The 14,837-nt window shown below is 43.4% G+C and overlaps 1 pseudogene; it reads left to right on the top strand.

Moving 5' to 3' along the window:
• The first annotated feature begins 10,256 nt into the window (after positions 1–10,256).
• Positions 10,257–10,858, top strand: LOC118629798 (annotated as a pseudogene).
• The last annotated feature ends 3,979 nt before the right edge of the window (positions 10,859–14,837 follow it).

Here is a 14,837-nt window from a genome sequence, read left to right as displayed (position 1 = left end):
CTGCTCCAACAGATGCTCAGCATCCAGTGAAGGAGTTAGGATTTAAATTTAAACAGCAGAATGCAGGACCCTAGACATTCTACAGCGGGGGAGGGGCAGGGGCAGGGGCAGGCAGCCTGGGTGGGAGGGGCTGGAGAGACATTCCATGGAGAGCTCTGCAGGTAGGCAAGAACCAGCAGTTCCTTTCAGATTTTAAGTGGCAACACCATTGGTGTGTGCCTCTTTAGCAATGTATACATCGGTGTTTTCAGGTTCACAGCACAGAGGCTTGACTTGACGTGCCCTTAATTGCAGTTGTTGATCCATCAACCTAGTTTTGGGCCCTGCAACCTGCTTCCTTCCTGGATCATGACTTACTTCAACACAGGCTACACTTTTCGTACAAAATGCAGGACATAGAGCCTGAAAAATACAATAGGAACTTATGGCCACAGGGAACCCAGTGTTTGAAGTAGGACTGACTCAGCAGACCCAGCATGTTCCGTTGCTGTGTGCACATCACTCTTTACAAGTTCCATCCAGTCCTGGAAGCTCCGCAGACCGCAGCCGGCCCAGCTTTACACACGATCTCCTTTGCTCCGGTCCAATAGCGCAAGGCCCTGTAGCCCGCACGGCAAGACCAGAAATCACTACCTTCTGTTTCTCAGAGTATTGTGTTGTTCGATGTTTAATTTTTAACTTTTTGTAATATTTTAAATACATAATGCCTTGGCATAGTTCACAGTCAAATTTTTCAAAATAGAAAATTCAGTGATGAGTGTTTCTCCTTTCCTGCCTCTTGCAAATGACCAGAAAGAGGATCAAATGATTTCAGTTTCTTTGGAAAGTATGAAAAACTCAAGTAAATTAGTAAGTTCATTCTGCTACTATTTATATATGTTTTATTGCCAACTGGAATTCTGCAACGTAATATAAAAAAGGAGGAAAGAAAAGGTGAAACTGTTCCCGTACTATTTGCTGTGTCAATGGAAACTGGCCTAGAGGGTCAAGTCTTGATCGATGTTATAACAACAAGTTTGCAATGAAAACCTCTGTGAATCCACGTTTATTGAAAAAGCTCCACATACTAAATAAACCCACTAAGACAAATATTCTAGTACAGTACGTGCATTTGGAAAAACTCTAGGAATGGAGTTAAGGGAAAGAATCTCCTCGATTTGGTTTTCCAGGTCTAAAGTTCTTGTCCAGAATTGTGTGATGGGGCACCCAGGCTTGCTGGGAGAGAGCACCCACTCTTTCAGAAACCATGGGGATGCAGTCCAAAGGACACGAAGGCACTGCCCCTATCTGAGGACATGTGCATGAGGACCTCTGCAGAACTCTTTCACGAGGGTGGTGGCTAAGTGCATGGATTTCATAAGTGCTCATTTCACTCAAGCTGGTTGGAATGAGGGACAGTCAGGAGGATTTGCCCGAGAAGCTTCACATGGAGCCCCTACCCTCTACCACTTTCCTCTCCCGCACGGACAGCCTGGGCCAGTTCCCAGGGTGCCTCGCGCCAGGACTCACGAGCACGCCCCCTGGGGGCGGGGCTCTGTCCTGCAACGGCTCCCAGCATCCGTTGTGGCAGTTGGTCTGGTAGGTGCGCATGCGCTAGGCGGCAAGGAGCGTCCGCAATGGCCGTCCTGGATGCGCGCGGGGCCTGGCATGGCGGCCTCCAGGGTCCGTTAGGAGGTAACAAGAAGGTGAGAACCCAGGCCGGGTAGTTGAGTTGGGTAGAGTATGTTGTCTCTCTGTAAAAATCAATAAAAATTTAACTTTAAACAAGGTGTTTGGAGATGAGCTCAGACTCCTCCCCTTCCGGCGTCACCGCCCTTCCCTGTTCACACTGTGGGCTCCGAGCCGGCTGAGCTGTGCTCAGGCCCACAGGGCACACAGCTGACCCAGGGAATTGGCAGCCCTGGGGACGGGCTGCGCGGGCGCCTCAGTGATCGCTGGTCTGATGCTGCCTGTGAGCTGTGACACCCCGGGGTCCTTTGTGTGCCTTGCGTTCTGAGTGACACAAGAGCTTGGGGCCATTCTTCCGAGTGTGAAAACTGCCCTCCGGCTCAGCAAGAAGCAGCTCAAGTCATTGAAAAGGAGTGGAAATGGGAGAAGCTTTCACATACTTCCCCACGTGACTTCCATCCTATTGGGAAAGTCTCCACCAACAATGAATGACCTTCGACCTGCACTCCTGTCAATGAGCTGAGCGACCTTGCTGCCTGGAACAGTAGCGACGTCTGCTGTCCAGTCACGGAATTGCCAGCCTAGGTGGGGTGTGTGCGTATTCAATGGGTTGGCGGGAATCTGTTCTTTGTATTCCAATGTGGGGGTTGGTTCTGTCTGTGGATATTTGAGATGAAGGGGAGGTCATGCCTGTGGTTTCGTGAGCGCGTGTGCGATTGGGTGTGTATTTGGAGGGTGTGAGGTGTAGTGCGTGTATGCTCAAGGGGTTGGCAGTTAGATGTTTGTAATTTGCTGTTTGGTGGGGGGTGGGCATATTTACCTGTTTTGTTCCTCCTGTGAATTGGGGGATTTCTCTGATGGCCGACTTGGAAGGATTACCTGCATATGCACGGGGCAGTGTTAGGAAAAGAGCTGCTGTTCATCATCTTGGGTGCAATTCCTTTGTTTTGTATTTGGGGGATGTGGAAGGACCGTCGTGTACCCAGGGCATGTTGTATGGTTATGCATATCTCTTCTTGTGGTTCTCAGCAGCTGTCTATGCCTGTTTCATTGTGCAGAGGGTAAGTCTGACTATTTTACAGGACTGGTGGATGTAGTATATGAGGTGTGATGTGGTGTTTGTATGATTTGATGTGGTGTTTGTGTGACTATTCTGTGCGATGGAAGAGTTAATTCTGTGAGAGAATTTTGGAGTGTGGCGTTATGTATATGCAGGCAGTGTGGCATTCCATATGTATTTGGACATAGGATAATGCACCGTGTGTTTGCATATTTGTAGTGTATTGGGTAATTGTGGGTATATGTTGGGCTTGTGGAGAGTTGTGTGTGTATGGATTTGACACATTTATTCAAGGCCTATACCTGTTTGGAGAAAAATTTGCTGGAGCTCTGTGTTTATATATTTCACTGGGGGGCTATAAGGCTCACACAATTTGGGAAGTGAGTATGAACGTATCTGATGGAGAGATGGGCTTCTGTGTCTATACAGTGGAGTGGGAGAATTGTATCTCTATGTACTATATGTATCATGGGTGTTTGGTATGGTTATGTGTTAGTATTTGTGGATGTGAGACCTGACTCATTAGGTAGGGATAATTTGTTTTGGGGAGTTGTTTCATATAGTGTTTGCTGGAGATATTTCTATGTCTTGAGCATATATACTGGTTTGTGTTTATATTTATCGCCAGGTACATGAATTAACAGTTTGTTCATAGGATATATGGAATTGTTAGGCATATTCAAAGTGTATTTCTTTGGAGAATACTAGAGTGTTTCTACATGTATTTGGTAGTCCTTAGTAAGCAGTTGTCTGTGTGTATATTCAGGGTGAGGCTGGAGAAAAAAATACATAGTGTGCTTTTTTTATATATGGAAGAGGAGAGGTGATGGCGGTTGTATTCTGGAGAGATCGCATAATACATAATGTTTGAGGGATCTGTATATTCAGGGGTTGGGAATATTTACATGCATGTGTGTGTCTATAAGTATGTGAGAATTGTGTGTATATATTAGTAAGAGTTAAAGGACTGTCATTGTTTTTGTATTTTGTATGTATTTACCAGAGCGTGTGGGTTTTATATTCATGAGTAGTTAGTGGGTGTGTGTATTTGGCATTTGTGAGTGTAGCAGGAGACCTAGGGTCTTCCTGGTGTCTATTCTAGAATGTAATGCTCACAGAATTTGTTCGTGTTGCTTGTATGTGTCTTCTCGGTGTGTGAGGTGGACTCACATGTATTTGATATGTATAGGTTGTTTGTGACTGTGTATGTACTTGAGTTCCTGGAGCTTATGGAGGGTGTGTATTCTAGGGGATGTGAGAGTTCGCTTTGTGTGTTTGGAAATGAGGAGACGGTTGTGTGTGTCCTCAGGAATCCTGGAGAATGTGTATTTTATGGCTTTGGAATTGCACATGAATCTTTTTTTGGGTGGCACATGAGACAATTGTGTACTTGGTGGTTTTAGAGGGCCTGTGTGTTTAGGTATTCAGTGTGTACATCTGGGTGGTATGTTGGTTGCACATGTTTGTATTCAGACCCCTGTGTGTGTGTGTGTGTGTGTGTGTGTGTGTGTATAGTTGTAAGTATAAAATGCCAGTAGTCAGGATGATTAGGGTTTTGTCTGTAACAATTTAGGTAGTAAGAGGTAGTCTATGTGTATGTTCAGTGAGGGAGGGTAGAAATGTTCATGTGTGTTCATATATGTAAGTTAATTTCTGTTTATGTATCTGGGATGGGAGTTGAGGGCCCTACTCAGTGTGTAAGTGGCCTGTGTGCACATGTTACATGAAAGGGGATGGGGTGGGCTGGAGCTGGCTCATACTAGCTTGGGATAGTCAGTGGTGCACGTCTCTTCTGAGCTCTGTGTTCATAAGGTGGGTAGCTTGAAATTGGTCATGCTGGGAACATATTTACCAGGTACACACCACAGATGAAGTCCTTCCTGTACCCCCCTTACAGTGTTATTCGGCATTCAGCACACCTCTAGTTTGTGTCTGGATGTATGTGTGTGTGAAGTAAGAATATTCAGGGATCAGTGGACAGATGGCCAATAGACGTATGAAAAGATGCCCGACATTACTAATTACCTGAGAAATGCAAATTAAAACCACAATGAGCTATCACCTCATGCCTGTCAGATAAATCAACAAACAACAAATGTTTGCAAGGATGTGGGGATAAAGGAACCCTCATGCACTGTTGATAATTATGCCGATTGGCCCAGCAACTGTGGAAAGCAATATGGAGTGACCTCAAAAAATTAAAAATGGAATTGCCTGTTACCCAGCAATTTCACTTCTGGGAATATATCTGAACACATTGAAACACTAATTCGAAAGAACACATGCACCCCTATGTTCATTGTAGCGTTATTTACAATAGTCAAAATCTGGAGACAGCCGAAGTTCCCATCAGTAGTTGAGTGGATAAAAACGTTGTCTGGTACATTTACGCAATGGAATACTACTCCATCATAAAAAAGAAAATCTTACCCTTTTCTACTGCATGGGTGGACCTGGACAGCACTGTGCTAAGTAAAATAAGCCAGTCAGAGAAAGACAAGTACCTTATGATTTCACTCATATATGGGATCTAAGGAACGAAATAAATGAAGAAACAAAATAGAAACAGACTCATAGATAGAAAACAGACTGACAGCAGTCAGAGGTCGGGTGGTTGGAAGACTGGTTGAAAAAGGTGAAGGGATTAAGCAAGAAACAAAACAAAAACAAAAACTCATAGACACAGAGAACAGTATGGTGATTACCAGAGGGAAAGGAGGTTGGGAGGAGGTAGAAGAGCATAAACAGGGGATAAATGGTGATGGAAGGAGACTTGGCTTGGGGTAGTGAACACACAATACAATATACAGATGATGTATTGTACAACTGTACACCTGAAACCTATATAATTGTATTAACCAATGTCACTCCCAAAAAATTGAATGAAAAAGAAAAAATCAGAATCTACTCTAGAATTAACTGGTTCCGCATCTTTTTGTGTTTCCAATCCTCTTGTGGTTGCTTGTTGCTTGTTATTTCTCTAGGGCTATAAACCCTGCAGGGTTGACAATGGTCAAATGTCCAAATAAATCAAGATCTTTGTCAGGACCTTGAATATTTCTCCCTCCCTTCCTTCCTATTTTTTCCTTTCTTTTGTGTATGGATACCATATCTGCTAACCCCTCAAGGCAGCCAATTCTGCTTTCCTTGACCCTTGATCCCCACGTGTGCTTCTCCCCTTAGGTGCCCAAAGGTCAACCCAGCCTTAGTGGAAGCCCATGGACCACAGCAAAGTGGGAGAGACTGCTGGCTTCAGATTCATTGCACTGGTTAAACAAGTAAATCCCTAATTAGATATTGAGGCACAAAGACAAAGTGAAAATTTTCAGTAGAAATATTCAGGGGCAGCAGAAACTTCCAAGAGACCTTTTTGAGCCTGGCTTTGCCCCAGAGTGTGTGAGGAGCAATAGTTGGGGAAGTTGAACCTTCTCTTTCAACTTTGAACAACAGGCCCGTGGAAACAAACACCCACACTCCACCCATGGGCAGAAGGTCTGTTCTGGACACAACGGCCCCCGAGGATGCTTGTAGTAACAGTTGTAACTGACACCCATGAATGGGGCCCAAGTCTAGGTGAGACCCAGGACTGCCCAGTGAGCTCTCCAGGACAGGTACCCTGTGACCCAACAGGTTTTTGTATTTTTTCTCTTTTGTTCTTCCTTTAACAGCTCCCATCCCCTCAGTTCTTTTAAATGATAGAAATGATATCATCAACACAGAGGATGAGCCCTGCGTACCATGGCCTGTCAATCGTGCAAGTAGAGTCTTACTCTGATCCAATAGCCTATACCATGAATATGTCAAACATTCTATTTTCTTTCTCTTTAGTTATTGTTCTAAGTGCACATTCCAAAGACAGAGGAATGAACAATAATAAACATATCTTAAAGGCAAGTCTGTGGTTGACTCAGCAGGATTTAAAAAATTCCTAGTAGGAGACTCTAGAAACCATCTAGGCTGGTCTCAGGAAGGAATCTGACCCAGAAGGTTAATTGACCCAAAGTCACCAATGCAGTGTCAGAGCCAGAGCTGAACTAGAAGCCCTAGCTCTAGCCACACCACAAATAGACACATGCGTGCTTTCAACCTATTCCTACCTCGGAAAATACTAATATATCTTAAGAGAAAGTTTTTTCTAAGTTTGGTACTCTACTAATGAAAACATACTTGATACAACCACACTGAGATATTTTATCTCATGGACTGACATTCTGGGTAATTTCATGTGGACTTGGGTATGCAACAGTCACTGCTTTGAATATTAAAGTGTACATGTATATGCACTTTTGCATATAAAAATGCACATCAAGGTTAGGCTTCGGGTTTGTTTCCTCTATAAAGTTCTACTTTAAGCTGGCTTTCTTACCTAGATATATAAATTAGAAGTGTCTATTAAATGGCTTTAATTTTAATGGCTTTATTTTTTACACTTGAATTATTTTGAACCATATGATTTTATTTCTGGATATTAGCAGTTTCTTTTAATGGTTCAACCAAATGCATTGGGTAAAGAGTGAGAATTTAGAGATTCTTACTTTGTGAAACAATGTTTACGTTGACTTACCACTTCTCAGCAGAGCATTTCACACAAAATTTTGCTGTTACTCTGATATCCTAGAAGCCTACAGGTGTTACCAGAATACAAGAGTTCCATTTTGGCAGAAAAGACAATAAAGCATAAATAATTTCCAATAATCTATGCATTTTTTCCCCTCCCAAAGGAAAATACTTTCTTAAAGAGACTGGACCATCATTTCACCATCACATCAAGGCAAACATCAACAAACTAAGGAAATGAGAGAAGAAATCTATTAATTTCATCACTATTCCAATAATATTTTCTCATTATACAGTGCTGATTGAGTCTGCTGACCCTGTCTGGTTGGTATTAGCTTATACTTGTTTGTTCTTATAAAAGTTACAGCTCTTCTCTTTTTCAGCCTTCCTGCAGTCTGACTGGGATGCTCATAAAGCCTAATATAAATCTAAGAGATAAATTTATAAAATCCTTAGAATGAAAAGAGGAAAAAGAATATGTTCCTGCCCTGGCCAGTTTGACCCAGCGGTTAGAACGTTGGCCCAAAGACCAGAGAGTCGTGGGTTTGATTCCAGTCAAGGTCAACTACATACCTGGGTTGTGGTTCAGGCTCTGGCCCTGGTCAGGGTTGTGCAGGAAGCAACCAATTGATGTGTCTCTCTCACATCGATGTTTCTCTCTTTCTGCCTCTCTCCCTCCATCCCACTCTATCTGAAGGTAAGTGGAAAAATGTCCTCGGATGAGGATTAAAAAGAATAGAATATGTTCCTTAGGTAGGTCTGACACTTCCTGTTCCATGTCCTGAGTAAAAATACATGGTGACTTCTTTTCACATGAGCATGTAGATACCTATGTGCACAAACCATAAGAACAATAAAATTAATTAAAGTCCTTTTCATCATTCTGCATGAGCACAATTATTTTGTGAGCATCCAACCATACCAAAACAGGGTTTAAAGGTTCATTGATTAGGATATAGTGACATAGAAAGTTGTTTATGATATGAGTCAAAAATCACGTCGCAGAAAATATATGAATACGATTCCATTCATGTAAAACAGAAACTGCACATAATCAAAAACACTATATATGTGTATCGTGAAAAATTTTAGAATCCCATTCTGAATGTGGAATTGGGGAATGAAGACTTAAAATACGTTTGTATTGTTAGCATTTCTCAAATAAGCACATATTCTTTCCATGGTCATTAAGTTCATATGTTTCCACCCTTCAGTTTCCTGGCCTTGAATGGAATGTTTCTCTTGTCTATGGGCTGATGAAATTCTGTTCACTTGTTGAGACCCACATTGAATGTCTCCTTAATTGTTCATCTGTTGGTGCTACTAACTTGGTAGCACCTTGTACTTATTCACCTCTATTCTGGCAGTTAGTGAAGACATGTGAATATTTCCACCTGCCCTGCTCTTAGCATATTACTTTGTCCTTAATAGAGCTTACTACACTTGAATAGTTTTATGTGAATGGTATGTTGCTGAGTGAAATTCAAATTCAACTCATTTCATTAATCAGATAATATTGTTGAGGACTGACTTGTGACACCTGCCATACTCCAGGATCCCCTGAGGGGACAGTGATGAAAAAATGCTACTCCTGCCTTTCAGGAGCTCATAGTTTATTCAGCGGGATGATCACAGAAGATTATTGTAACGCATTTTAAGAATTCACGATAGAGTTGAGCATATCTCTGGGCAGCTAACCTAGTAAGATGAGGAAAGAGAAAGATCTGAGAAGGAAGAAATGCAATTCAAGCTGGATCCTATGAGTAGGAGTTTAGCAGAGAAAGATGAGGAGGGAAGGGGATTCTTGGCAGAAAGAGTGCGAAAACACCCACCAGTTCCCCCAGCTCAGTGCCCCTGGCTGCACTGAAAGGACCTGCTGGGGAAATGATTCAAGCCAGGGTCAGAGGGAGGAGGGACCACATCATGGAGAGCCTTCTTTGTTACTCTGAGGAGTGGGGATTTTATGCTACAAGCAGTGATGAGACTATGATATGCATAATTTATATATTATAAAGCAATTTGACCTTAAACCATGTCCTATTTTTGATGTTGGACAAAATTGCATAAGATAATATAAGCAATTGGTGTTAAGAAACATGATTTTGTCCGGCTGGTGTGGCTCAGTGGTTGAGCGTCGACCCATGCACCAAGAGGTCGCCGGTTCAATTTTCGGTCAGGACACATGCCCAGGTTCTGGGCCCGATCCCCAGTCGGGGGCATGCAGGAGGTGGCCAGTTGATGTTATCTCTCATCGATGTTTCTATCTCTCCCTCTCACTTCCTCTCTCTCAAATCAATAAAGGAAAAAAAAATTTTTAAAGAAACATGATTTTCCCGTTCGGCTGGTGTGGCTCAGTGGTTGAGTGTCAACCTATGCACCAGGGGGTCGCTGGTTTGATTCCTGGTCGGGACACATGCTCAGGTTGTGGACCTGATCCCCATTGAGGGGCATGCAAGAGGTGGCCAATTGATGTTCTTTCTCGTCGGTGTTTCTATCTCTCCCTCTCTCTAAAATCAATAAAAGGATAAAAGAAAAAAAGAAGAAGCAGCCCTGGCTGGTTTGGTTCGGTGGTTAGAGCATTGGCCTGTGGTCCAGAGAGACGCTGATTCGATTCTCACTGGGGGCGCGTACCTCGGTTGCGGTTTGTCCCTGGCCCTGGTTGGTCGTGTGGGTGGCAGTCACTCGATGTGTCCCTTTCACATCGATATTTCTCTCTCTCTCCCTCCCATTCTATGTGAAGAAAATATGGAAAAATGTTCTCAGGTGAGGATAACAAAAAGAAAAAAAAGAAAGAAACTTAAGTTTGCCCTTAAACATGTGAACGTTTGCCACATCTCTAATAAACATGTGTATCTGTAAACTGCCTCCAAGACAGAATGCTGTAACCTTGAAACAACAAAAAATAAGGTCTGTTAAAAATAGCTGGGTTTTGCTTTTTTTCCGTGTGGCTGCAGCCATTAGGTAAGCCAAGATGGGCGCTTACAAGTGCATCCAGGAGCTTTGGGGGAAGACTCAGTGCGATGTCATGCGCTTCCTTCCCCCGGTGCACTGCTGGCAGTACAGCCAGCTCTAGGCGCTCCACAGGCCCCTCCCCTCCCGCCCCATAAAGCACGCAGGCTGGGATACACCGCCAAGGCTGTGTCATCTATCGGATCCGTGTGCGCGTGGTGGTTGCAAACACCCTGTTCCTAAAGGTGTGACCTATGGCAAGCCTGTCCATCAGGGTGTTAACCAGCTCAGGTTTGCCCCGAAGTCTTTCAGTCTGTTGCTGAGGAGCAAGTAGGACGCCACTGTGGGGCTTGGAGAGTCCTGAATTCTTACTGGGTTGGTGAAGATTCCACATGCAAATTCTTCGAGGTTATCCTCATTGATCCATTCCGTGAAGCTATCAGAAGGAATCCTGACACCCACTGGATCACCAAACCAGTCCACAAGCACAGGGAGATGAGGGCTGACATCTGCAGGCCGCAAGAACCATGGCCTTGGAAGGGGCCACCAGTCCCAACCACTATTGGTGGTTCTCACCCTGCAGCTTGGAGAAGGCAGTACTCTCCAGTCCACCGTTACCGCTAACATAAGTAATGTTTATAAAGTTCTTACCTGATAATCAATTTAGGACAGCCAAAAAAAAAAAAAAATAGCTGGGTTTCAAACTACTTCAACATAATAAAAACCATGTGTGGAAAGCTCTCAGCACGCATAACACCCAAGAAATGAAGCTCTTCCTCTAAGGTTGGGAACGAAGCAAAAGTCTCACTTCCACCACTTCTACTCAACAAGTGCTGGAAATGTTAGCCAGAGTACATGGACAAAATCAAAGAACTTTGGCAAGAAAAAGAAATAAAAGGCTGCCCTGGCTGCTTTGGCTCAGTGGTGAGAGCATTGGCCTGTGGACCAGAGTCTTGGGTTTGATTCTGGTCAAGGGCACATACTTTGGTTGCATTTCCTCCCTGGCCCTGGTCAAAGTCATATGGGAGGCAACCAATCGATGTGTCTGTCTCAAATCAATGTTTCTCTCTCTCTCCCTCCCTCCCACTCAAGCTGAGATAAATAGAAAAATATTTTCAAGTGAGGATTAAAAAATAAAGAAAGAAATAAAAAACATAAAAATTGGAAAGAAAGATGCAATCTCTGAAAATAATATACCCTTACGTGTAGAAAATCCTAAGAAGTCCAAGAGAAAAAAAAACAACTGTTAGAACTAATAAATAAATACAGCAAACTAGCAGGATACAAAATTAACACACAAAATTCAGTTGCACTTTGGTGCACTAAAATGAAAAATATTAATATAAATTTTAAGAAAAAAATTTTAGTTTCTTGAGAAATAAATGTTTTTGTTCTTTTCTTACTAATCCCCAATTATTGTCCATCACAGTCTATTGTCATCCTGGCCTTCGTCCTCTGATTAGAATAGGCCCTTCTAGCTGGAGTGGAATTTAAAAGTCCTTGCTGGGTTGATGTAAGGACCTGTCTGGCTTCCCACATGAGGATTCCATTGTCCTAGTATTGAGTTAACTTAACCTGAGCCTTGGGCTTGGGCTCCCCACTGGAACTGAGACCTCTCTGGGCCCTGAAGAAGCAGACACGAGGGGCTGGCCATATAAATCTAAGAGTTTATTGTTTTCAAGACTTCATAATGTTGGATTATTTACTTGTTTTACTATTTAATGTTTACTTTGTTTAGCTGTTTGACAAAGGGTTGCTTTTTAGAAAAGATGAGGAAACATAAGCTTTCTAGCTCAGTTAACAGTATCCACAACATAAACCCCTATTCAGAGCACGTAAGCTCAGAACAGAAGCAGCATACCTTAACTGTAAGCAAGCTAGGATAAAAAGGAGACTCCCGAGGGCTAAGCTCACAAGGTGAAAATAGCCACAGTATGTACTAAATTCCTCCTGAATCAGGTAATCCTGTCTTGCTTTTTTTTAAATCCTCATCTGAGGATACTTTTTGTCTATCTTCAGATAGAATGGGAGGGAGGAAGGGAGGGAAAGAGAGAGAGAGAGAAACATAGATGCCAGAGAGACACACTGACCGGCTGCCTTCAGCACAACTCCAAACAGTGCCGGGGATGAACGGCAACCTACGGAACTGAACCTAAGACTCTTTGGTCTGCAAGTCGACACTTAACCGCTGAGCCAAACTGACCAGGGCTGTCTTGCATTTTTAATGAACAAAATTTTCACATGCAATGATAGAACCATTTTGGAAAAACAGTTTTGTTACCACATTTAGGGGGTTTGCCACTTGGGGTACTGTATTCAAAAAGAGAGACAAGGTTGTTGCAAGGTATGGTAGTTCTATGTACATGCAGCAAGTAAAGGAGACACAGGATACTATCCAAAGCCCTGCATCCCCAAAGGGAGGCTTAGTCATTGCTTATATACACTAATTGGTTAATTACATGTTGATGTCTTCTTAGCAGTTGGCTACATTTATCCAGTCCTACTTGTCAGCTCATCCTGTTTTCTGCTGCATCTGCAAAATACTGTGCTGCATTTTGACATTAACAAGAAATAACATTTAGAACTGCCCCCTTTCCAAATAAAACATTTTTTTTTATTTTCACCAGAGGACATTTTTCCATTTTTTGTTCAGATAGAGAGGGAGGGAGAGAGAGGAAGAGAGAGAAAGGAGAAACATCAACATGAAAGGGAAACATCGAGTGGCTTCCACCCACACGACCAACCAGGGCCAGGGACAAACCATAAGCGAGGTACGTGCCCCTAGCGGGAACCAAACCTAGGTCTCTCTGGACCGCAGGCTGACACTCCAACCGCTGAGCCAAACTGGCCAGGGCTGGTGTCATTTTTGTATTTGATAGTCTATGAGAAAAGAGGTCAGTGCTCCTGACTAAATAGTCAGGTACTGCATGTTTTAAAAATTCTTGTGGCACACGAGTGTGCCTGCCGTAGTTGAAATTCACTGGAATAGACAAACACAACTCTGAGAATAAGGTGTACTCTGCTCCCTCCACAGTCTAAGATCAGGCAGGGTCCCTCACTGGAACCATGGTCTTCACAACTTCCATCAAGCCAGGGAAGGGGTGGCGCAAGGGTGGATGAACATGCTCCAAAGCTTTTCTCCCATATTTCAATTGGCTTTTTCTTAATTCAGCATTTTGTTTGGTTTGGTTTCGTTACTGTAAACTTCTGGATGTTTTTCAGGGTTCTGTTAAAGTTGATTCTGACAGTTTTTTTCTTGGTATTTCAGTGTTTTCCCAGAGGGACAGGCCCTTGGAGTGACCTATTCTGCCATTTTTACTGTTCCTTTAATTCTTTGAACATATGAAAATAGCTGTTTTGAAGTCATTGTTTTCTAAATTCAATGTCTGTACCTATTCAGTGTCATTTCTATGGACTGTTTCCCACCCCCCTTGCATTTGGGTCATACTTTCCGGTATCCTTGCATGTCTTGTAATTTTTTTGGTTGAAAGCTGGGCATTTTAGATAATACTTTGCAGTGCTTCTGTATTCACATTGTTCACCTGGTTGTTGCTCTTATTTCTTTTTAGCTACTTGCCTGGACTTAGACTACAGGGTTTGTTTCCCTGGAAATGTGTAGCCGCCGATGCCTCTGCTGATCTTTTAAATTCTTCGTTTTATTTTTCACTGTGGCTTCTTTGGAGTTGCACAGGTGTCTACCTAACTTAGTGATCAGCCAGTAGTCACAGGACAGAGGCTGTGATCTAACAACTTGAGCCCACAAGGCTTCCTCCCTCTGCCCAAGGATCTGTGTCTGGTTCAGGGAGTGCACTCCAAGTTCAGCGAGTTCCCAGGTCAGCCTTTACATTCAGCTCTCTTGGTTCCAGCCCAGGGAAAATGTGTAGACTTACAGGTAGCCTCGGCAATGGCTTCTCTAGCACTCCTTAAGAGTGTCTCATTTCAGGATCTCTCCATGAAACTTCTTTTTCTCCCCAACATGGTCTGGGACCTCATGTTCACAAAACTGTGGGGTTTTCCCATGTGTTTCCTATAAAGGTAGCTACTTTTGCTGACAAATCTGCAGTTGTGCGATTTTGCCCTCAGCACCACATCATGCCCATCCCTCTAGCAGCAAGGTTGCTATTTTTCAGGACCAGCCCCACTGTGCCCATTTTAAATGTATCACCTCTTGGCTTCAAATTCATTCTTCATTGTATGATTGGTGAAATCAGATCTGGGCCTTTTAGTTTTCCTTTGCCATTTGGCATGATGTTTAAACTTTGTCAGTAGAGGGCGCCAGCAACACGTCGCAGAAGGCAGGGGTTTTCCTTCCGGGTTCCAGCTCAGTTGGTAGGGTACCAACATGCAGCTTCTCAAGCATTCATGGTTCCTCCAGCATCCACTCCTGCAATGCATGCATACTCCACAGAGCCGGCCACCTGCAGCATATGCAGCTTCTCCAGCACTCACTCCTGCAATGCATGCATACTCCACAGAGCCGGACACCTGCAGCATGTGCAGCTTCTCCAGCACTCACTCCTGCAATGCATGCATACTCCACAGAGCCGGCCACCTGCAGCATGTGCAGCTTCTCCAGCATCCACTCCTGTACTGTATAGTGGCA

This window comes from Molossus molossus, unplaced genomic scaffold (genome assembly GCF_014108415.1).
Source record: "Molossus molossus isolate mMolMol1 unplaced genomic scaffold, mMolMol1.p scaffold_m16_p_14, whole genome shotgun sequence".
NCBI lineage: Eukaryota > Metazoa > Chordata > Mammalia > Chiroptera > Molossidae > Molossus > Molossus molossus.
The sequence above is the reverse complement of the archived record's forward strand: the minus strand, read 5'-3'. Positions and strand labels throughout refer to the sequence as shown.